Source organism: Stegodyphus dumicola, chromosome 9, assembly GCF_044657685.1.
Source record: "Stegodyphus dumicola isolate Sdum_Otavi_A_Nest chromosome 9, ASM4465768v1".
NCBI lineage: Eukaryota > Metazoa > Arthropoda > Arachnida > Araneae > Eresidae > Stegodyphus > Stegodyphus dumicola.
The window spans coordinates 123,241,278-123,266,800 of record NC_140776.1 but is presented as its reverse complement, the minus strand read 5'-3'; the positions used below and the strand labels follow the sequence as shown (position 1 = coordinate 123,266,800).

The 25,523-nt window shown below is 34.3% G+C and overlaps 1 protein-coding gene across 3 annotated transcripts in view; it reads right to left on the bottom strand.

The window, feature by feature from the left end:
* The window catches only part of Cortactin (cortactin), a 119,342-nt gene extending 96,906 nt beyond the window's left edge, over window positions 1–22,436 (bottom strand). For 2 of the 3 annotated variants that reach the window (XM_085824040.1, XM_085824042.1), the window contains exon 1: window positions 22,286–22,436. The gene's annotated coding sequence lies outside the window, so the exon portion shown is untranslated. Of the gene's footprint in view, window positions 1–4,055; window positions 4,256–22,285 lie in introns of all 3 variants that reach the window. The other variant, XM_085824041.1, reaches the window with a different exon arrangement.
* Window positions 22,437–25,523: the final 3,087 nt, after the last annotated feature.

Below are 25,523 nucleotides of genomic sequence, written 5' to 3'. Positions count from 1 at the left end.
TCATTGGGTGAAAGAGTGTATAAGATAATGCAGATGACCATAGTGTCAATACAAGTTCTAACACAAGAGAAATGCCACATGAAAAATAGTACAAATTTTCAAAAATTCAAATTAAAAAATTCGATGAACAATTATTAAGTTACCTTACATTTTTGGGTCAATTTAAGAAGATCCATGAGGATAAGGAACTTGATGACGCTGACAAATTCTACTATTTAGTTCAATTAATGTTACCCGGAACTCGGGCTAGTGAGTTGATACCCTTTAACAGCTGAAAATTACCCAAAAGCCATTCCTGTATTTAAAGAGCATTTTGGCAACAAGGAAATTTTAACTGAGATATATGTGAGGGAATTTTTAAAATTAATTATTCAAAACATACAAGAGAACGATCAGTTGCCACTAGTGTCACTTTTTGACAAAATCGAGTCACACATCAGATCTCTAGAGTCTTTAGGTTTAGCCCTAGATATTAATGCATCCTAGTTATATATTCCATTGTCAAGTCTTATCTGTCAGCTGAGATGCTTGTATCGCAGAGAAGTATTCTGTTCAGTAACGAGGGATCATGTCTCTCATCTCCTGGAATTTTTGCATAAAAAGGTCGAAGGAGAGCAGAGAGTTAAACTGTCCAGGTCTGGATTTGAAATTTCTTCTACTTGGTGTGATAAATATTCTTGAGATGTAAAATGTAAGACCAAAAATCCAAACATGAACACAGCAAGTCTAGTTGCTGTCAAAGAACAAAAATGTGTTTTTTTGCAGAAAATCTCATGAAAGTAAAGAATGTTTTACAGCTCGATCAACGTGGTTAAAGGAAAGATTAGACAAATTAAGAGAATTAAAATGCTGTCTTCACTGTCTTAAACTAGGACATTTTGGAAAGCAGTGCCAACAGTTTATTCAGTGCTATCCGTGCAAGCGATCTCACCCTATAATTTTATGTTCCCAAGGTATCAGAGAATAATGTTGAGAATAAAGCAAAGTGAAAAGAGTCACTAATGGTACAAAGTACAAGGTCCTCTCCCCTATGTATGAATGAAGTCAGTCTTACGACTTTAACAGTTGAAGTAGTCGCAGACAATGCAAAGAAGGTGGTCAGGTGCCTCTTGGATTTTGGATCCCAATGATCTTATGTTTTACAATACACAGTTGAGGCTTTCAATCTGAAAAGTACTTCCTCTGAGAATTTAACTCATGCACTATTTTGGGGAGCAAGGACTGAGTCAAAAATTCACAAGCAATATTCTGTAAGCCCAGTTGGGAAACTGGGTACCAATTTAGTTTTCTGGATCAAAATACCATTTGTAGAGGGATGCCACACTAAAAGGTCATTATTGAAGGAATTAAAAAGACACAGAATTTGAATTTCAGATGTTGCTGAGGGTCACCAGAAAATAGAAATCCTCATAGGGATTGATACTAAACTGGGGTGGACATTGTGGAGGGACCAACAGGAAAGATTATCTAACGTTTTGAGGGTACCCCATCCATATTATAACCAATCTTCTTATTCAAAACATGGAACCATCCGTTATGTGGAAGTTTGAAGCTATCGGCATTGCAGATGATGTACAGAGCATTTCAAAAGTCGCAAAAGACCAAACAGCGCAAGAACAGTTTCTTGGGCCTTCGCAGAAATGAAGAAGTTTAGCTTGTGTTTTAAAATTGCCCCCCCCCTCCCGAGATTCCCTCTAACTGGCACATTGCAGAAAAGAGATTACTACTAAGAGAAAATAAAATAAATATGATGAATATAGTACAGTATTCAGCAAATGAGGTTGTTGGAAGATGTCGTAGAAATTGTCTCAAAATCAGTAAAGAGTGACAGGAGCCATTATTTACCACATCATCTAGTAACAAAATTAGGTAGCCCCACTACCAAGATTAAGCCTGTATTCAATGCATCGAGCAAAGTCGTTGGTTCGCTTTCGCTAAATGGTTGCTTGATAAAAGGTCCAAATCTTGTAGAAGAAATCTCAACCATTCTAATGTGATTTAGGGAAAAGGCAATTGGTGTAACATCTGACATTAGGTGAGCCTCTTCACAGATTGAGATAGAGTGCGAGGATTAAAACTACTTAATGTTTTTGTGGTGGGTAAATTACAGAATCGAAGTCTTTCATCACAAGAGGGTTGTTTTTAGGTTAACTAGTAGCCTCTATTTATTGGCAGCTGTGATTTCATTTCGTTTGCCACGTGTTGCTGTTGCGAAAAAACTTGGCAAATCATTTTATGTTGACAATCGTGTCACGTCATTCGATGATGCTGAAGAGCTGAAAATTTTTATGAGCCTGTCGCTTCTTATTAGGGCAGAAGCCAAAATGGATCTTCGAATGTGGACTTTTAATTGCAATGCTGATCATGAGCTAGCAGCTGAAGATAGCGATTCAGTCTCCGCAGTTCTAGGTTTGCAATGGGATAGACGAGATGACAGCCTTACAATATCTATCCAAAGAGAAATTATTAAAAGAGACTTATAAAAAAACTATTATCTCTAATCCATGCAGTTTTTGACCTGCTGCGTTTCTTTGTTCCCGCCATATTATCTGCGACATTAGTACTTCAAGAAACTTGGCTACAAAATCGAACTGAGACGTGCCATTACCCAAGCAAGATTTATGAGATGGTACAAGAGGTTGTTTAGTCTTTCCTGTCTTAAATTAACTCGTCGCATGGGTTACGGAAATAAGGATTTGTGGATACTACAAGTCTTTTGCGATGTCAGTCAAGCTGCTTCTGCAACTGTAATTTTCTTAAGGAGAAAGGAAAAAGACAAAGTTTTCATGAAATTCGTCACGGCAAAATCATGCATATTACCCTTAAAGAAAATACCTATTCTGCATTTGGAGTTGCTAGCTTGTGTTCTAGGTCATTTGGCAAGGTGTACTGTTGAAGGCTTGTCCTTAGTTGATGTTCAAATATATTACCAGACAGATGTTACTGTGGCCCTTAGATGAATACAAGGGGAAAACTGGGGCGTATTTGTAAATAATAGAATAAAGGAGATTCAGAAACTCTCGAAACAGGAATGTTGGAGACATATCCCAGGGAAATTGAATACTGCAGATGTGGCATCTTGTGGCTTCACTCCTCAACATTTATGGCACTGCAACTGGTGGGAAGGCCCCGAATTTCTGGAAAACCCAGAAGAATGGCCAGACTGGAATTTACTCCAGACGAAAATTCTCTGGGAGCAAAAATTTAAGAGGGAGCAATTCTCAAGTTCAGCATAAAATTAGAAGATTCCAAGGGATATAAATGTGTTTTGAGTTTTTATAAAATAGTTCGATTATTCTTCTGGGTTCTAGGCTTTGCTAACAAACTGCTAAAGAAACCCTCCTATGCTTCTGATACCCTAACAGTAGAAGAAAAAATTAGTGCTGAAACACTTCTACGGAGATTAGAGCAAAGGAAGCATTTTCAAGAGAAAGGAGAGTCCATCCACAGACTCTTGGTAGCAAGAGACAACGACGAAGTCCTCAGAGTTAAAACTAAAATCATTGAACGTGATGATGAATTCTGCTTCCATTATTTGACTGAATGGCCTCATAAGAGAATATCATGAAAAGAACTGCCATGCTGGAATGCAGATATTAGCAGCTAAATTAAGAGAGATACTGGATCATTTTGTCTTGTCCAAATGTAATATAAGATCTTGCATAAGCCAATGTGTCATATGTAGGAGATTTATCGCTAAGGCTTTATCCACTCCTCCGATCCAGTTACCCCTTGACAGCGTAAGTAATTTGGCAGTCTTTGAAACAATTGAAAATTATCTCTGTGGCCCTTTACGAGACCAAAGGGTAAAGCTTGTATTGTCTTGTTCACCTGCACCATGTACCAGGCAGTTCACCTGAAGCCTATCACCTCTCTGAGTACCAAAATGTTTCTACAAGTTCCGAGACAGTTCAATGCCACATGAGACCGTCATGTGACAGTGTATTCCAATAATAGAACCAATTTTACCAGAACAGGCAATGCTCTGAGATGCCTGGATTGGAAAAAAATCACAGAAAATGAGTGTTTTCCAATAAAGTAGAAATTTATCCTACCTATGGCTGCGTGGTGGTGAGGATGATAGGAGCACTTAGTTCGTTCCACCAAGACCCATCTTGTGTGAATTTTAGGGAGATTGTTGGTGAATTTCAAGGAGTTACTAACGATTCTGTTTCACGTTGAATCCACATTAAACAGCCATCCTTTAATGTACATCTGTGAAGATTCAGAAGAGCTCGTACCTCTGACACCTTCCCTATTTTTGTAAGACATAAAACAAGTGAGGGTAACAGATCTGGATTACATTAATTCCCATAAATTGAATGTGCAGGAAAATTACTGCAATACAATCAGACAAGAACTGAGAAGTCGCTTCCACAAGGAATATCTGGCCCAGCTGTAGCAGAAGGCCAGTGTTTCATGTCAGAAATTAAAGGTGGGATACGAAGTCCTCACAGAACTAGACAATAAAAAATGTGTAATTAACTGTGACATATAAAAACATGTAGAAAATCTTCAGCAGTAGAGATGGGGCTACAAGAGTGATACAGGTAAAAACAAGCAGTGGATATTTAGTAAGACCAATTAAAAAAAAAATCTGTGTTTTCAGCTGAAAGCAATCCTGCGCGAACCCTGGCAACTGAAAACAGACCTAGATATGGAAGACTCTTAACATACTCTTAGACATAATGTACCATATAGAATTTTTGGACTTGGGCTTGTGTGGATTTTGGGTAAGGACTTGTGTGTGATGGATTAGTACGTTGTTATTTTGTGGTTTACACGGTAAATTGGCGATTAATTTGAAGTTTATGTAAGATTTGGAGCAAAAGGGAAAAAAGCATTAATTGATTAGTGTGTAAACAAAGGTTCATTTAGTAGCCACATATTAAGTGTCCTGTTTGGAGGAAGGAAATGCGTATGGTCGAACATCGGATATTTTCAAATGGAGGATATCTCTTACTCTTATTTTTGTGAATTTATGTAGCGACACTAGTACACAGATTCTAGTTCAGATAATTTTGGAAAGTGTTTGGATGCTGTTAAAGAATTGTGTTTGACTATAGATGCGTAAATTCGTAAATAAGGTAAGTGGATATTTCCTTCATGTAATGCTAAGATGAATTTCCTTTGTTATGTTATTTCATTGTTTGATTTAAAATGTAGTTTACTCAGATTATACAAGGGTTGGAACTTTAATAGTAGCAACACAGCTGAAAAAATGTTAGAAAATATAGCTTATTTTTAAATTTTTAATGCATCATCTCTCCTCCTTGAAATGTTTATTTAGTTTAGTCCTTATTTTTAATATAACATAGTAATTACTTCTACTTTTCTTGCTGCCACTGTTTGCATTGAAAACGGACTGTCTCAACCTAATTGAGATGCAAAAACGAAACAATGTTACGTCATCTGAAAAGCCGATTCGTGCCGATAGCTGATTGGTTGCCGTGAGATGACGTCATTCCTACTTCTGCTATAAGTATCTCGCGTCGCTCTGGCTCAACGCTTCTAGTTCCTGGTTTACCGGCTGGTGTGTGAGCGGTTTCCAGCCCCTTCCAAAGGATGCCTCCAGTCCGGTGAAAGGATGCCTTGATTCCGGTTTACAAGATAATGGTTCCAGAGTGAAGTTCTTTAGTTCCGGGGGCTGTCCTGTGAGTGACTGCCGTAGGCAGCGTCCATGTTTCTTCAAGGAAGGTGGAATTAAAAATACGTGAGCTGCAACGATTCCTTATGCAAACGGCGTTAGGCCGGTTTTAAGTGGTTTCACATTTAAATTTTTCAAGTGTTTTCTTGACCACTGATTATGGACTTATGGAATGGGTAGCCTGCTTTATTTTAGGCTGCATAGTCACTAGTTAGGACATTTTCATTTTTTTTTTTTTTTTTTTTTTTTTTTTTTTTTGAAATTTGTTTGTATAGAATGCCAGTGTTTTGGAGTACAGGTAAAAATATTTGATGAATGATGATTATGTTATGTTTTGCCTAATACTCTAATATTGTTGAAATTTATTTTATGTGTTTTTATTTTTTTATTATATTGTTAATAAATTTGTTAAGTTCAAAATCTTTTATTGTCTTCAATGTCTGCACAGCATAACTCAGGGAGCTATCATTGCTACCACTGCTAAATGTTTAATTTCTTTAAACTTTAAACTTTGCTTTAGCATCATTTTGGTTATGGGCCCAGTAGCTCCTGAGTTATTTTTAGTGCAGACTTTTGAAGTTTAAAGTTAATTTAGGACTTAAGAGATTGGGGGGCGGTTTTTGTTAAAATTCAAATATGGCTACTGTTAGTGTCATGCATAATATTGCTAAACTTGATGCATGTAATTATTTTACATGGTCCAAAGATATGAAGTTTGTCTTGAATGAAAAAAATGCATGGCTTTTGGTCAAAGGTGTTGAGAAATGTCTTGTTTTAGATGATGTTAAGGGCATTGCAAAAGAAATTATTGCCGACTTTCAAAATAGAAGTCGATTAGCATTATCGTTAATTTATATGAATGTAAGCCCTGAATATAGAAACTTGATATGTGAAATTGATGACCCAGTAGTGGCATGGAATACGCTTGCCAAATATTTCCAGCCAGATTATAGGTCAAGACATATGTCCCTGTTTTCAGAGTTCTTAAATTGCAAAATCAAGCCAAATGAAAGTATTAGTTTCTTTTCTTCTAGATTAAAACGAGTAACTGAACAGTTAGCTGATATTAATCAGGCTGTAAGAGACTTACATATATATGTTTCCAGTTTCTTAGGTTTCTTCCAGATAAATTTGATCAAGTAGTTCAGAATATTTTGAGGTGGCCAGATGAAAAGTTCATTTTTAAAAATGTTGAACTTGAAATTCTAGCAGAGGAAACGCGTCTTAATTTAAGACAGATGGATAGGGAAAACTCCAATAAGACTATAGAAGTTCAAAGTACTCACTGTGAACCCAAATTTAAGCAGATTAAAGGGCTCAAGTGTTATAAATGTGGCCGTCCAGGTCATATTCAAAAATACTGTAGAATGAGAGGTAATTTTTCCAGATCACCCTCACTTGCTTCTTCTGTTTCCTCAGCTGTATCTAGTAGTAATAAAACATCTTCTAAGTGTAAGAATAAACCCAAGTTGAGTAAAAGTAATCATTCCCATGCACAGTCCCATTTTATAGCTCAAGCCAATGTTAACAATTTGGAAGAAAATGATGATAGTTGGATCTTTGATACGGCTGCATCTCATCATTTTTGTAAAAATCGTGAATTGTTTGATACTTTTTCTCCTGTGAAAAATGAGAATATGCTAGTAGCTATTGATGGGGTAACTTTTCCAATTCATGGGAAGGGTACTGTTAAAATGAAATTTGGGGATACGGTTATTTTGCTTAAAGATGTGTTATATTCACCTGAACTAAGACGAAATTTAATATCTGGACCTAGGGTGGATATCAATGGAGCAAGATTTTATGGTAAAAATGGGCAAATTAAAGTTACTGATGATGAGAATTCAACTTTGTACAAGGCTAAGTTGATAGGAAGTAACTATCATGTGTTCCCGAAAATAATCAAAAAGGGGGGCAAATCTGTAAAATTTGAGGCATCCGCAGTTCAGAATAACAACAGTGAATTATGGCATGGTCGGTTTGGTCATATAAATTACGATACTATTGTCAGGACTAGTAAGAGACATTCAGTTCGAGGTCTTCCTGTGTTAAAGCACTCACCTAATTTGTTTTGTGAACATTGCCAAATTAATAAGCAAAGACGAATCTCCTATAGACCTTTAGAAGGTATTCAAGTAAAGAGACCGCTTGAAAGGGTTTTCTCTGATGTATGGGGACCTATTAACATTCCAGGTAGGAATGGTGAACGTTATTTCGTTTCCTTTATTGACGAATATTCTCGTTATGTGGTAGTGTACCCCATTGTGGAGAAAAGTCAGGTGTTTGAAGTATTTGAAAGGCATATAGCACGTGCAGAAAGATCTTTGAACCTTAAGTTGAAATACTTTAGGACTGACAATGGGCGAGAATATGATAATGATCAATTCAGGTCATATTGTAATAAAAATGGTGTAAAGCACGAATTTACAGATGTCTACACTCCAGAACAGAATGGAGTTTGTGAGAGATTTAATCAAACAGCTCTCAATAATGTACGTGCAATCTTACACGATAGTGGAATGAGTTCTGAATTTTGGTCAGATGCAGTAATGTATTTTGCATATTCATTTAATAGAATTTGTCATAAGGGCCAAGATAGAACCCCAATCGAATTATACACTAAGCGGAAACCATCAGTACGTCATCTTAAGGCATTTGGAACGATTGCCTATGTGGGAATTCCAAAGGCTAAAAGAAATTCTAAACTTGATCCAAAGGCAACAAAGGGCCGATTAATTGGGTACAGTGTACGAACAAAAGGGTACAAAATTTGGTTGGAAAATGAACAAAAGGTAGTGGAAACCCTAAATGCTACTTTTAAAGAGTCGATTGGAATGCAGAAAAGTGGCAGTGGAGCTGCACTGGGCACCCTACCTGATTTGGAATCTGAAGAAAGGGTAGAGTTCCAATCTACTGACACTCCAGTTGGCTATTTTCCTGAAATAGAGGAAAGAACCGATACCAATGTACCTTCTTCTATAATTGGCACTGACACTCAATCTACATTGAGACAAGTAACTTGGCTTCGTAAACCTGTTCCAAGGCCAGACGGCACTCGTACGGATGTGTATTATTTTGAGAGGGGGTGTAATCAAAGACTACGATCACCAAATGATGTAGAAAGGTATTGCACTGAACATAATATTCAGTATGATCCTACCTTGTTTGATTTCAAGGGAAGCAATACTTATAGTGGTGAAATCGACCCAACTGGTACTCCTTCAACGTCGTATACCCGAGATAGCTGACTAGATGTTTCAATTCCAAACACTTATAACCAGGCAATGAAATCTGCAGAAAAGCTTAAATGGATAGAGGCAATGGAAGAGGAAATGGCCAACATGCGAAAGCATAAGGTATGGCATCTGGTTCCACTTCCTAAAGACAAGACTCCACTAGGTTGCAGGTGGATTTTTAACATTAAACGTGACGAATTTGGAAACATTGTTCGTTTTAAAGCTCGTTTAGTGGCTCAGGGTTATCGGCAAATTAAATACGATACCTATGATGAAACCTACTCTCCTGTAGTCAACTTTTCAGTAATAAGGCTCTTTTTCTCCCTTTTAGTTGCACACCTAGGATGGGCAAATATACAATGTGACGTGAAAAGTGCCTATCTCTACGCTCCTTTATCAGAGGAAATTTACATGTCCCAACCTCAGGGTTTTGTGGAGCGAGATAAAGAAACTTTTGTGTGTCGATTAGATACAGCCTTGTATGGTTTGCATCAGAGTGGCCGATTATGGTACTATGAGTTGGATAGAACACTATGTAACCTAGGGTTCATCAAGTTTGAGTGGTGTAATTGTGTCTATCATTTTAAAGATTTTGTCATTCTGTTGGTTTATGTTGATGATATAGTTGTGTTTGGGAAAAGTGAAGTTCAGGCCAAAAGGATATTAAAAGTCCTGAGTTCACATTTTGATTTGAAAATTTTAGGCTGGGTGTGGAATTTTAATATGAGAAAAATAGTGTTTTAATTCATCAGCAATTATATATAGAAGACATAGTTAATTGATTTAAGTCTTTTAAAATATAAATTACTTCCCTTCCAATAGTTAAAGGTGTGAAATACTCAAAGTCTCAAAGTCCCAGTACACAAGAAGAAATGACTGAAATGATGAATTATCCTTATAGAAATGTTTTGGGATGTCTATCGTTTCTTTGCAATCGTACTCGTCTGGATATAGCTTATGCTGTTAATATATTTTCTCAGTTCCAAAGCAATCCTGGTAAGTTTCACTGGGAAGGATTACTTAAACTTTTAGGGTACGTTTCCAATACCAGACAGCACAAACTCAAGCTGGTATGCAAGGAACTGAAGCTCAATATATATTCAGATTCGGATTTTGCTTCAAGCAGGGATGATATGGTGTCTATTGGTGGACAAATAGCTTTGTTGGGAGAATCACCTGTATCTTGGCGTACGTTTAAAGAAAGGGGAGTGAGTTTATCTACTATGGAGGCTGAATTTATCTCCATGACTGAATCAGCAAAAGAATTAGTTTGGTTTAAAAACATTTTGGATGAATGCATTCAGTTTAAAATTGCAAGTAACTATGTTTCGAGGCCAATATTGTTTGCTGATAATATGGCTGCTATATGTTTTACAAAATCACCCATTGAAAACTCGAGGACAAAACATATAGATGTGAAACTATTTTTCATTCGTGATCTATTGAACAGGGAAATTTTTGATTTAAAATATGTCCCAAGTAAAGATAATCTGGCTGATCCCATGACAAAACCGCTGACTAAGCATAATCTGGTTAAATTTTGTGGAACAATTTTCTTATGAAATTTGTTTTTGCGTGTATTTAAATTAAGAGTTTTGTTAATTTGAAAAATATGTTATAAGTCATATATGATGGATATTAGGTAAATGTAAAATTGTATAGTGTAAAATGTAGTATGAGTGACCAGGGCCCTGGGTAAATGTATTGAGCGTATGATCATATATATGACTTTGTATTGTTTTGTAACATGTTGGACTTTCTTGTTACGGTAAAATTTTTTTGAATAATGGGATAAGATTTTCCCAAAAAAAAAAATGTTCTTAGAAATTTCTGAATGAAATTGTGATATTTATTTATTCTTGTTTTGAATTTTTGTAAAGATACTGGCATTCGGTTTTTATTTCAGGTCGGAGATGATGATGTGGGGGGCATTTGTTAGAAAAAATAGCTTATTTTTAAATTTTTAATGCATCATCTCTCCTCCTTGAAATGTTTATTTAGTTTAGTCCTTATTTTTAATATAACATAGTAATTACTTCTACTTTTCTTGCTGCCACTGTTTGCATTGAAAACGGACTGTCTCAACCTAATTGAGATGCAAAAACGAAACAATGTTACGTCATCTGAAAAGCCGATTCGTGCCGATAGCTGATTGGTTGCCGTGAGATGATGTCATTCCTACTTCTGCTATAAGTATCTCGCGTCGCTCTGGCTCAACGCTTCTAGTTCCTGGTTTACCGGCTGGTGTGTGAGCGGTTTCCAGCCCCTTCCAAAGGATGCCTGCAGTCCGGTGAAAGGATGCCTTGATTCCGGTTTACAAGATAATGGTTCCAGAGTGAAGTTCTTTAGTTCCGGGGGCTGTCCTGTGAGTGACTGCCGTAGGCAGCGTCCATGTTTCTTCAAGGAGGGTGGAATTAAAAATACGTGAGCTGCAACGATTCCTTATGCAAACGGCGTTAGGCCGGTTTTAAGTGGTTTCACATTTAAATTTTTCAAGTGTTTTCTTGACCATTGATTATGGACTTATGGAATGGGTAGCCTGCTTTATTTTAGGCTGCATAGTCACTAGTTAGGACATTTTCTTTTTTTTTTTTTTTTTTTTTTTTTTTTTTTTTTGAAATTTGTTTGTATAGAATGCCAGTGTTTTGGAGTACAGATAAAAATATTTGATGAATGATGATTATGTTATGTTTTGCCTAATACTCTAATATTGTTGAAATTTATTTTATGTGTTTTTATTTTTTTATTATATTGTTAATAAATTTGTTAAGTTCAAAATCTTTTATTGTCTTCAATGTCTGCACAGCATAACTCAGGGAGCTATCATTGCTACCACTGCTAAATGTTTAATTTCTTTAAACTTTAAACTTTGCTTTAGCATCAAAAAATGCTACGCAACAAAACCAAAGAATATTGCGTAAACCACACGTGAACTACATACCTACCTTACCTCTCAGCAAAAAAACTTGTTCTGCCTACGTCGCGCGCATGCGGAGCAACGCGAAGAACGGATCCTTGTATTAGCTCGAGGTCTAAAGTAAGTGTTGTCAGGATGTTTTCAAAACAAGAACAACGATGTTGGATAAAAATTGAATGTGCTAGAGGTCGTACAGCATGACAGGGTCATCAAGGGCTTCAAGAGGCTTGGAGGGAATCTGCATTGCCTTACAGAACTGTAGCAAGATGGGTGAAAGCATTCAATGAAGGATGCCAACGTGGCAGACATGCTGCGGCCAGGTCGTCTGGGTGTCAGCGATGCATACGCGCAAGCTGTTGCCGAACTAATGGACAGTGATCGCCGCCAAATGATTCGGCAGCTGGCTGGACAAACAGGATTAACGCATAGGACTGTGCTGCACATTCTGAAGGAATGCCTGTCCATGAGTAAAATTGATTCACGATGGGTTCCACATCAGTTGACGGAAATGCAGAAATGGCTACGATACGATGCTGCCCGAACCCACCTGGAGCGCTATGAGCGCAAAGGAGATGCTTTTCTATGCCATATCATTATGCTGGATGAGACTTGGGCCCGATCATACCAGCCAGAACTGAAACGCCAATCAAACGAATGGCATCATCAAGGGTCACCACGACGTCCGAAATTTCGTCAGAACCCCAGCAATGTGAAAGTTATGGTGATTCTCGTGTACGACTGTGATGGTATCATCCTAACGCATACCGTTCCCCCACAGCAGACCGTCACTGTGCAGTATTACTGCTCATTTTTGGAGCACAATCTCTGGCCAGCTTTGAGAAAAAAACGGCGACACTTTCTGCAGAACGCTCCTCTCATTTTGCATGACAATGCTCGGCTGCATGCAGCACAAGCTGTGACTGATTTGTTCAAGCGATGGGGCTGGGAAGTGCTTTACCATCCACCATACTCCCCAGATCTAAGCCCTTGTGACTATGACGTAATTCCTAAGATGAAGGAACTACTTCGTGGCACTCGCTTCCAAACTGTTCCTGAGATTCTTGCGGCAGTAGACCGGTCCATTCAAACTATCAACAAAACAGGTGCTGCTACAGGTATTCTGCGACTTCCACATTGTTGGAAACGGGTTGTACACAATGCTGGTGACTATATTGAAAGACTGTAAAACATGGTGACATGAATCATTTTTGTATTCCTTGTAAATAAATAGTTGCCACTATTAAAGTTCCAACCCTCGTATATTTTTTTGTTGGCTGCTCCTATGACTTTTTAAGTGAATATAGTTCAATGTATACATGGACAAAGTCAAGGGAGTGCACAACGCCTAGTTTGTGAAATTCTCTGATTTTTTTAAAGTGAAAATAGGTCGATGTGTACATGGATAATGTCAAGAGAGTGCGCAATGCCATTTTTGTGCAATTCTGGGATGTTTTTTAAGTGAAAATAGGTCGATGTGTACACGGAAGCTAAGTTTGTGCAATTCTTTGTCTTGTTGTTTTGGCTTTGCGTAGCGGCGATTTTTCCACTATGCAAAGCCAAAATAGCAAGTCAAAAAATTGCTCAAACTTAATATCCATGTACCACGAAGTTTCACCAAGGGGTACCCTAAAATATACTTTTACCTGTATTTGCGACAAATAAAGCCTTGGAAAGATTTCATGATTTTAATTATTTAAGAGCTTATATTAAAATCATAGTTACCATTAAAAATGATAACATGCCACAAAATCAATAAATGCAACTAATTAATTTACAAAGTGATATAAACCTTAGTCAATGATTTGAAGACACAGATCTAATTAATATTTATCAATATTTGCCACAACATAAATAATGCTCAGTTATGAATCTTTGCATTTGGAATAATCTTTTTGTTTTGGAATACATTTCTAAGTGAACAGTTTTTTTCATAATTAAAAATTAATAAAAGAAAAACCCGACTGACCAACGAACATCTGCAACTCATGATAAAGATAATTCCCAGTAATTTTTCTTAAAGTCTACAAACCTTATCAGAATCAAAATGCTATCAAGTGTCAAGCTGTAGTAAAAAATAAAAAGTTTATAACAAACATGTATTTTAATGAACCATGTATTTTAATGAATTTATCCTAGTTTTGACTATGGCTCTTCAAAGGATGGAACTGGTGTTTTCATACATCTCTCCTTTTACCACCAATTTTTCAAGAGGATTTTAAGCTTGACATATTTTCAACACCCCATGCTGTTAAGACACATCAGTCTTAAAAATGTGCACGTCTTCCTTGGAATTCAAATCCAGAATCAAAAGTGCAGAATCCAACATATTGTGCTATCATACCTTTGAAACGTAATGTTAAATGAATGTAACTACTGTAATGAATTCAAATGGATTACTTTATTTAAATTTTAACCTTAAAGTCTATAAGATCTATCTGTTTAAACTCCACCCAATTTTGAATAAAACTTTAAATAAATCCAATGCATTTTTGAAGATAAAAGAATCATATCAGTATATATATTGCCATTAGCAAGTTCCTACCCATATGACAAAAAGAATTGTATCAGTACACATATGCCTATTTACATATCTTATGTAAAATTACGTATTACAAAAGTATGCAGCAAATAGATAATCTTACATTCAATTCATATACAGTCAAAAGTCGTTAATCTGGACTCGTCGGGACTTCGGCGATTCCGGATTATCGATCATCAGTTTAAATCTGGTAAGACGGCATGCAGAAATTATAAAATTAAAAATATGAAACTGTAATTTATGAAATAAAGAACAATTATGATCTAATGGGTATCAAAATTTACAAAAAAAAGCTTAATATTTATTTGTTTACTTTACTTTCTTCACTATCGGAAGCGAATTATAATGACGAGGAATTTGATTTAAATCATATTAAGACGGAGTACATCGAGATGAAATACTACATTTAGTAAGGAATTATAAGCCAAATAAAATAAAAACATCTGCCCTGAAAATAAGAATAGTGCTGACAGATTACCTTCCAATTCTTTGCGCGCCGCGGCGTTCCCCCGCCGCAGAGCAGCGTGAAATTGATGAACAGATTTCGGAATGGTTACATAAACAAAAGATATGCCTGTATCCATTTTTTGCAGCAATTCCACTTTTTGTTTAATGGACTTCAAAACATACTTTCGCTTTGTAGATCCTTTACATATTAGGAAATATATATCGGAAATTCTATTTGACATAATCGAAAGTTCAAGCTTACTTTTATAAAATTGCTCTAACAGTCTGCAAAAAATAAGCCGGATCTAATTTGAAGATTAAGGAGCAATGCAATCTGCAACATTAACTGAATTAGATAATTTTAGCTTAGCTTATTCCGTCCGTTATACATCAAACGCGCATGCGTAAACGTATTTTGGGCATGCGCACATGCATATTCGCAGCTGTAAAGGTCTTACACGCATGCGTCAACGCGATGCATGCGCAGTAAGTTTGTGTGTTGTATTTTATATGTGTTGGGTACGTGCTCAGTGATGATTACAAGATGTACACAAACATCGTTTACATTGCTCATCTACTATTCTATATTACAGTTATGATTAAAGATAATAATAGATACAGTTACAGTTACATATATAACATCTCCCTATTTTATAAAAAATAATAATAGTAGTAAAATTAAACATATTCTTTTAAATAATAAGGTTTCTTAACAGTCCTACCAGATCGAGTGACGTAGTTATGTCCATTTGAAAAATTTGATGATACTATACCTCTTTCACTATTTGGTGACAACACTTCTGTTAGATTTTGAAGGACTTACAGGCACATCTAAATTTGTTCCTACTATTTTCATGTATCTCGGGTTCATCTATAACTTCATTCTCATAGTTGTTTTGTATTGCAAACTCTTCCTGATTAGTTCCTTTAAGAAGGTCTCTTCTGTTCCTTTCTACAATTCTTCCATCTGTTCTTATAATCCTATATGAACGTGGTCTCTCTGCTTCTTCTATAATTTTCTCTCTTTCATTTAGTTTTTTCCCTTTCTCTTTTATGTAAACATGATCTCCTGTTTTCAGTCGTTTTAATGGTCTTGCATTCCTATCATAATAACTTTTTTGTAAGGTTTGTCTCTTCAGTAAGTGTTGTTTATGGTCTTCATATCGTTTAGCTTGGATGAAATTCTCTTTTATAGGCATCAATCCATTTACTTTTCTTCCAAACATCAATTCAGAAGGTGACTTAATTTCATCTGAAATAGGAGAGTTACGATATTCCAGTAAAACTAAATATGGATCTTTGTTGTCAACTACAGCTTTTTCTAACATTTGCTTGACAGTTTGAATATGTCTTTCAACCATTCCATTAGACTGTGGGTATTTTAGACTTGAAGTTCTGGTTTCAAAATTCCATCTTCTTGCAAAATCTTTATATTTCCTGCAATTATATTGTGGACCATTATCCGAATATACTATTTTCGGAATACCATGTCTTGCAAAAATTGATTTCAATTGCTTTATCACTGCTACACTTGACAAATCTTCCAAATGTCCAATTTCAACATATTTGCTAAATAATCTATAACTATTAGATAATCCCTTCCTTGAAAGTAAAAGAGGTCTGTTCCCAATACTTCCCATGGACCATTAGGTATTTCTTTAGATATCATTGGTTCTTTAGTATTAGCTTTTTGTAAACTTAAACATGTTTGACAATTCAGTACCAAATCTTCAATTTCTTTGGACATTCCTGGCCAATATAATATTTCTCTTGCTTTGATCTTGCATTTTATTACTCCTAAATGACCATAATGAATTCTGCTTAACATATCTTTTCGTAAACTTCTTGGTACAACAACACAGGAATTTTTAAATATTTTGCTTCTGATAGTTCTTCTCTGAAGTTAAAATATGGTTTTGCCAGTTCTGGAACCATACATTTTTCATCTGGCCATCCAGTTTTAATTAATTTTCTTAAAACTTGTAGTTCTTCATCTTTTTCTGTTTCCAGTTGAAAAACTTCCATTTCACCATTAGACATTGGTATACATTCTACAACTAATCCAACATGAGCTTCTATTTCTCCTTCAAAGAAATCAGATCCTTTATCAGTGAATGATCTTGATAATGCATCCGCTATAAAAAGTTCTTTTCCTGGTTTATATTTTATCTCAAACTGATATGGCAGTAATCTTATACGCATTCTTTGTAGTCTTACAGGGCATTTATTTAATGGCTTTTTAAAAATTGATTCCAGTGGTTTATGATCACTTTCCACAGTAATATTTTTTCCAAATATATACTGGTGAAATTTCTCACACGCAAATACAATAGCTAAAGTTTCCTTTTCAATTTGAGCATAATTCTTCTGTGTATCTGTTAATGCCTTAGATGCATATCCCACTGGTAAATTATTCTGCAGTAAGACTGCTCCTAGTCCTTCTTGAGATGCATCTACAGATAAAACTACTGGCATGTTTATATCATAATACTGTAAAACTGGTTTATTTACCAAGACATCTTTTAGTCTTCTAAATGCTTTTTCATGTGTTGCATTCCAGTTCCAGATAACTTGTTTTTTCAATAAATCTCTTAAACATGATGTCAATTCTGATACATTAGGTATAAATCTAGAAACATATGTAATCATTCCTTCACATTTTTTGGTGGTTTTATATCTAGAATAGCCTTAATTTTGTCTTCATCTGGTTTTAAACCATCTTTAGAAAATATATGTCCCATATATTTCACTTCATTCAGCCCAAATTTACATTTATTTAAATTAAATTTAACATTCTTTTCTCTGGCTCTGTCCAACAACTTCTTTAATCTTGAATCATGTTCTTTTTTATCTTTACCCCAAACTAATAAGTCATCTATATATATTTGAACTCCTTCTAAATCACTAAATATTTCAGAAAAACTTCTGTGGAAAACTTCTGGTGATGAACTCAGTCCATATGGTAACCTCAAAAAACAATATCTACCAAACGGAGTGTTAAATGTAGTAAATTCACAACTTGAATCTGAAAGTTTAATTTGCCAAAATGCTTTGTTTGCATCTAAAATACTAAAGACCTTTGCATTTGTCATTTGAGATGAAATTTCTTCAAAGGTTGGTATGTGATAATGTTCTCTCAGTATATTTTGGTTAAGATGCTGAGGATCTAAACACACTCTTAAATTTCCATCCTTTTTCCTTACTACCACTAATGAATTCACGAATTCTGTTGGTTGGTTAACTTTCTTTTTCCATTCTTGCTAATTCCTTTTTTAATGGATTTAATAAGCTAAGTGGAATTTTCCTACAGGGTTCTATTTTACCAACAGCTCCTGGTTTTAATTTAATATGACATGTATATCCAGTTAAATTCCCAGTTCCTTTAAACAAATCTTGATATCCTTTTAAAAGTTCTGGTAACTTTTCATTAGAATCAGGATTTACTGTACAAATCCTTTGTATTAGGTTTAATTTTTGCAATGTAGGTAAACCTAAAATAGCTGGAACAGTTTTATCACATGCTACAACTTGAAATTCTATTTCATACTTGTCCCCTTTTGATGTTTCACATAATAATTTACATTTTCCAACTACATCAATTGTAGTACCATTGTAATTATTTAAAGTGACTTTTGATTCAGTCACACATTTCTCTCTTAAATTTAATTGTTTAAATGTAGGCAATGGTAGCACATTACACTGAGCTCCAGTATCCAACTTAACAAATAAACATTTAGATATGTTTACTTTTAGTTTTTCAAACCATTCGGTTTTATTTTTAGAAAATGGATTTATATCTTCTACTGACCCTAAAATATATTCATTACCATTATTATGTAACTCATGCTCTAAATTATTCTGTACAACATTTTTATAAGTGCACATTTTAGAAAAGTGATTTTTCTTTTTACAGTACAAGCAAATCTTATTATAAGCAGGACAGTTGTATAACCTATGAAAAGTTGCACATTTTCTACATGGTTTTGGATTATTGTACTTATTTCCTTGATAAACAAAGTACTAAATCTTCTTCAAACTATCAAGTTTGAAGAAGATTTAGTACTTTGTTTTACATGATACTCTTTCTTACAAGGCTGACTTTTTTCCTCTGAAGGTCGAAATTTATTACGTTTGATAGCTTCTATTTTATTTTCTTCAGCTTCGTTTGATTACGTTTGATAGCTTCTATTTTGTCAACATCCTTCTTATTTTCTTCACTTAAATTAGAAATATGAAATTTTTCAAGTGCTTCTTCACCAATTATATGCAATAAAATAGCTACTTTAATTTCAGGTGATTTAGTAATACCACCAGACGCTAACATATAAATTTGGAATTTTTGTTTCCATTTCTTCCAATTTTCGCTTAAATTTCCTTCGAAACTTAGATTACTTGGTGGCTTTAATCCATCCATATTTAATTTAGGACTTTAAATAGCTTATATATACGTATTTTTAGCCACTTCCAATAAAAATAAACAACTCACTTACCAGCAATATAAGTTTCGATTTCACAGTAAACAACTTCCCATAATGTTTTTGTTTAGAACATCTTTACTGAGGCTGCATGGTTCTTCAAAAAAGATTTTCTTTTTTAATCAACAAGGAGCTGCGCCATGTGTTGTATTTTATATGTGTTGGGTAGGTGCTCAGTGATGATTACAAGATGTACACAAACATCGTTTACATTGCTCATCTACTATTCTATATTACAGTTATGATTAAAGATAATAGTAGATACAGTTACAGTTACATATATAACAGTTTGTAGCTTTGAGGTCCGGATTATGGGTGTCCGAATTAACGACTTTTGACTGTATTTAGATCTTTATTTTTTAAATTGCTACTGGAGCATTTTACAATATGGTTATAAAACTTTTAATAACCTGAATGTGACCAGGTACCAGATAGAAATTATCTCATTTTTTATTGACGTCAAAATTTTCCATTATTGCTTATTTTTAAAAACTAAGAAATCAAATAAAAAATATTAAAATATCGGAACACTTCAACTTTAGATTGATAATAGTTTTATAAAACACTCAAATGTTCATCTAAAATTGAACTTTGGCTACATTGAAAATTTTAAATTAGTATGCTGGTAAAGTGAAAAACAAGTACTAGATAGCAAGAGCTTATGAAAAATATTATAGAAAAATTTGATTTTAATTTTTAATTAACTGTATTTTTTTAACATTTGATGTCATTTACTAAATATTTTACCCCCAAAAAGTCTAAAACTTTAAAAACCAAAGCTGCGGACAACAGATAGACATCAAATACAGTAAACATATACAAAAATATGGTAATCTAAGTCATGGAATCTACAAAGAATACTAAACACTAAATGATTTATACTGGACTGTGAACGAAAGATATTTTAATGGAAGAATATTTATTAATTTATATGACAGTTAATATCATTAGCAAATAGAAAATAAATATTTATAACGCTTAAAAAATATGAAAGAGATACACTGCCAGATATTTAAAAAATTTACTCTAAAAATTGGATCAAATTTCAGTCAACTAATTCTCAGAATCACTTTTTAACATATGAATACTGTATCCTCCCTTATGGTAAAATGAATAAAATTGCTATGAATCAATTACAATAAAAGAAATGATAGCACAGTACTGGTTAGTGTTATGGGTTAGTACATAAGGGTAAAGATCAAATGAAATTCCTTTTTGAGATTTCACACATTAAAGTAATTAATATCTATGAAAGCTTCTACAGCTTTTCTGCCTTGAGAATGGCAACTTTTTACAATTTAAGGAATTTTTAATGTGGTCTAAAAAATACACCTCCAATCTGCCATTTTGAAAGAGAAGCAAAGTTGGCTTTCACATACTATTTCAGGATTGCATTTATTGGCTGCAAAGATTTTGGTAAAGTTTATCGCAAAAATTCTAGCAAATCTTTGACAATAATATAGGTGTAAAAAGATTCAGGACAAATGTGACCAGAAAATGTGACCATTAGAAAGAATAATTTCATGCAATAAGATCATAACAATGTTCAAGTAATGCAGGAATTGAATACTAGAGCCTCAGCAAAAAAACAGCATGAAGAATGTGGAATATTTCTTCCATTATATGGGCTTTAAAGTGACAACCATTTAGAGTAGCTCTGATGAATACATAATAAAAAGCCATGCAACTTGTCTGGGTTCAGGAATTCAGAAGCTGGGCATCTGATGATTGGAAATAAGTAGCCTAGACTGATCGGTTCCATTCTAATTGTTGTTGGCAGACAAAAGGATCTGTATGAAATCCCAAAAATGCATGGATGCAACATGTCAACAAGTTCCTGGAATTCTATATTACAATAAAAGACCTATTAAGCTGGTATACCAGATGAAAAAAGAATTATTTAAAAATGTTTTAGAATGAATGAAGTGATCAAGGTTGGTAAAATAATTAGCAGTAGTTTATCAAACCTCTGCATCAAAATTTTGCTTAAAATTGATATATGGCATATAATTTTGATTTGCATGAAAGAATTTGCTGTAACAATTCAGTACTTAACTACAGAGTATCATGAAAATACATGGCATATAATTTTGATTTGCATGAAAGAATTTGCTGTAACAATTCAGTACTTAACTATACAGAGTATCATGAAAAATTTCAAACTCTGAATTCTAAAGTACTACAATATAAAATGAACTGACCTTTTTTATCAATCTGCACGTTTTAAGATCTGTGTATTCAAAAACCTTTCATATGAAACAAACATAAAAAGAGAGATAACAAAGCCAAAAATTAAAGTAGCAAAAAATAAAACAGAAATGTAGGTAAAAATCCTTTCGAGTAAAAATACTTTAATAGAACAACATATTTCTATATTTGACTAATAAATCTGGAGTACAGAAATATTTCTAAAGATCAGATAAGTGTTATAAGTTAGTACATGAGAGTAAAGATCAGATGAAATTTCTTTTTGAGATTTTAGTAGTTTGACTACTGTGCAAGTTTTGATCCTTTCCACATTCAAATATTTGAAAGAATGTATTTGAACATCAGTGTTTTTTTATATTAAAAATTTATAATAAAAAGAAACATAATTTTAACTACCCAGACTGAATCATTTTTGCGATTCTTATACCTGTGACAGATAGAAGAAAAATTAAATATAACTCACTCCTAACAAGTTTAAAATTAAAATTCAATTCAATGAAGAAAGAATAAGGAAAAGGATTACTGTAAAATATAATCATATTTATAAAATATATTTTGAATGCTACAGTATGACGTTAAAATTCGCAACAGACATTGAAACATTACTTAATATTCTCTGTCATTTTTTACAAAATCACTGTTTCTCAAAATTTAACATAAAGCAGGAAAAATTAAAAATTGACATTAACATATAAAAATTAAATACATTTCCGATAACAGATAATACGTTTTTTTGTACAGGTAAGTATAACAAACTCCAGATTATTTTCGTGGACATACCGCTTTCGAAATGAAGATAAGGAATTGTCTACTTACTATATTTACATCAGTTACAACTGTTAAAGCTCATGTCCTTTATTTTTATTGATACTTTTCGCCGCAAGTTTTATCAAAACAGACAACACCCGTCACAACATAAACGGTTATAGTTGAAGTTGTTAAATGGAAGTATCACGCATTACGCAGTTGGATCTTAAAGGGGGAATGTGTCGAAGAAACTTCTTTGAATTTCCCTAATACTTGAAGAAAAATGTAGAAACTTTCTCTGACTTATCCCTAACTCGCTAACGCGGTTTCACTCAACCTCGAGGTAAAAACACTCGACTGACGGGCAAATTCCCGTTAGCCCTTCCAAGAATTTTCTCCCAGAAGAACAATTCGGTTTTCGCAATCAATCGGTCCGAGGTTCGAATCCCGCGAACGGGCTGGACGCATGGGCGTCATTACCAATGTATCTGTCATTACAGATATATCATTGGTAACTTCCAGAAGCATAGAAGTTTAAGGCACAGAAAATCTGTTTTAAATATATATATATATATAAAAAAAACTGCATAAATATATTAACAAATGCAGTGAAAGAAATTGCAGTACATATATATTTATACCCTTTTTAAATCGATCCCACCAGCGACCGGTAAAATGCTGAACACTAGAAGTTCGGTCCAAGGTTGGAATCCCGCGAACGGGCTGGTTGCATGGACGTTTTCGTGGTTTTCCCCATGTGTTAAGTGTATACGAGCTAGTTTTCCTTAGAATGTCCTCCACGAAGGCAACCCTCACTTTAAGCAGATAGCCCTCGAGGCTGTGCCGTAATTACATAAAAAAACTAAGCACTTTTTAGATCTGAATAAATATACACAAAACTGATGTAATATCTAAAAGTAGACCACATTAAAAAATCTGATAACTAATTATAAATCTTTTGCATTATAATATTGGCAAGAATTTAACCGAAAATTATACAGGAATTTAACTTGTTTTATACAGGAGATTCTAGAAACTATTGGAAACTGACATTGATATCGGTATAGTTAAAACTACTTATATAATGTTTTTAACTCAAAGCAATTTAATGTAAATGTTGAATTTAGGATGTGCATAGTTTGAATTATATACTGCATAGTCTTTAATGCATGTCTAATGTATTACATTTTTATATACTACAAATTCAAATAAAAGTAGAGGGAAATACATTTTAATTTAAAACATAAAATTTCAAAATTTATAAATTACTCATCAAAACATGAAATTAAGTACATTGATATATACATTAGTTTAAAAATTACAATTTTAAATTAAAAGTATGCACCCCTTCTTTATATGTGAAATAGGAAAACACCAAATATATTATTTTCACTAAAATTTAATTAAGGCTTTGGTAATGTAGAATAAATAAATAATCTAGAATCGTCAGCATCAAATGCTTTATTTCTATAGCGAAATACTCGAGTTTTTCACAAATCTTAAGAAATTAAAATATCTATTACGTACACTTTCAAAAACAATCCGTGACCTCCGCCATCCTCAGTTTAGCTCTAAAACGACAGTCAGAAACTTAAACGGCAGCTGTCCAGCTGACGGAAAAATTTCCGACGCGTCGATCTCTGTAATGATCGAGACGATGACACCAGACTCGCTCTCTGTCGAGTAGATCGCAAAAAACGACCCGTTCTTCTATCTCGACGGTGTCCAGACTAGGGCCCCATAGCACTAGAAGGGTCTCTATTCTAACCGAAATCCTCTCGGGTTGTCATAGGAATTAGCGAAACTTTCTTGGCAAATTTGTGTAGCAAAGTTTTAGCACCACCATTTTAGTTTTTTGACAGGATTGTATACCAGCCGTCGTTTTGGTCCATCTTGCGGCAGAAACTCATTAACCTATCAAGAATAAAGAGAGCATATTGGGGATATGCTCGATATTTTATTTGATTGTGATGAACTTACGATTTCCAACTTCGAAGATAAGAAAATCTGTAGTTTATATTTTCTTAAAACCATTTGCAACACTAGATTAAGGAATTAAGATTTAGTCAAACATGAAAAATAATTATAATAATGAAATAGCGTCCTGATTGCAATGTAAGGTGATTATGTTTATGGTTTATAGAACAAACTTTGCGCAAAATCGTGTTTTCCACGTGGATTCCGTTTGAAAAACATCCATTGATTGCATTCAAAATTTTTAATTTATTTCTACCATCATCTATGGTAAATTGAGTACCACATGTATTTTTGTTTTGATTCACTGTATTCATATGATAAATCTGTATCTATTTTGAAAAGTTGAGAATGAGAATTAAAGGGGTGCAGGTTGGTGGCATTTAAATTTCTGTTCACTTTGTGGCATATGTGTATTTAGCACAGCTTAAATTGCTCCGGTACTTCTCAGTTTTCGAGATAAATTATAATTTCAGCCGGAGCCCTAAATAAAAGGGCTCAGACACTTTTTTTATGCAAGTGAACCACAATTTTAGCACAGAAATTTTGTTTTAATAGTAAACATGTCTTACAAATCCGATTCTAATTTCTGAATGCAAGCCTGTCTTTCAATCGCACTCAAGCATTGCACAGAGGTTGAGACTTTTGAGGAAAGAAAGCCCCCCAATTATATGTCAAAGGCTTATTCTCCAGGATATGCAATGAATTTATAAGAGCGGGTAAATTTTGTTTTCCTCAAAGAACTAAAAGTGACACCCTGGTCGTACACGTTTCATGCTAGTGACTTCCTTCTGCAGAGCTGTAGACTTTCTGAATGATGCAACCAAACGGGGGGGCACTGCTGCCACTTGTACCGAGAAGTCTTATATTTATTCTCAGATTGTATTCTGGAAAAGTAATCGGGGAAAATTTCTGCTGGACGGCTAGAATTATATCGAGAGGGCATCGCGATCAGGTAGTCTTGAACTCTTCCTTCTTTATCTTCAAAGTTACACTTTTCAGTTAAATTTCTTTCCATGTCCTCATACTCATTCTAGAATTCTCACTATTCTCTTTAGTGGAGCTTTTATCGTTTTATCTTTTTTCCTTGGTCTGCTGCAAAAAAAAAAGACTGATACTTGTCATCCCTTGGAATAGTACATTTTATATATAATCAGGGCTTAAACTCGGACGGAGATTGCCTGAGCTGCTTCTTAGCATCTAAGTGGAATGTAATTCCGTTTGATGACTCAAATAAGACAAGGGCCGATACTTTTTTTTTCTATTTAACTATTCAAAATTAATTTAATAATTTATTAAATTTCTCTTTATCTTTACATTTTTCTTAATTTAA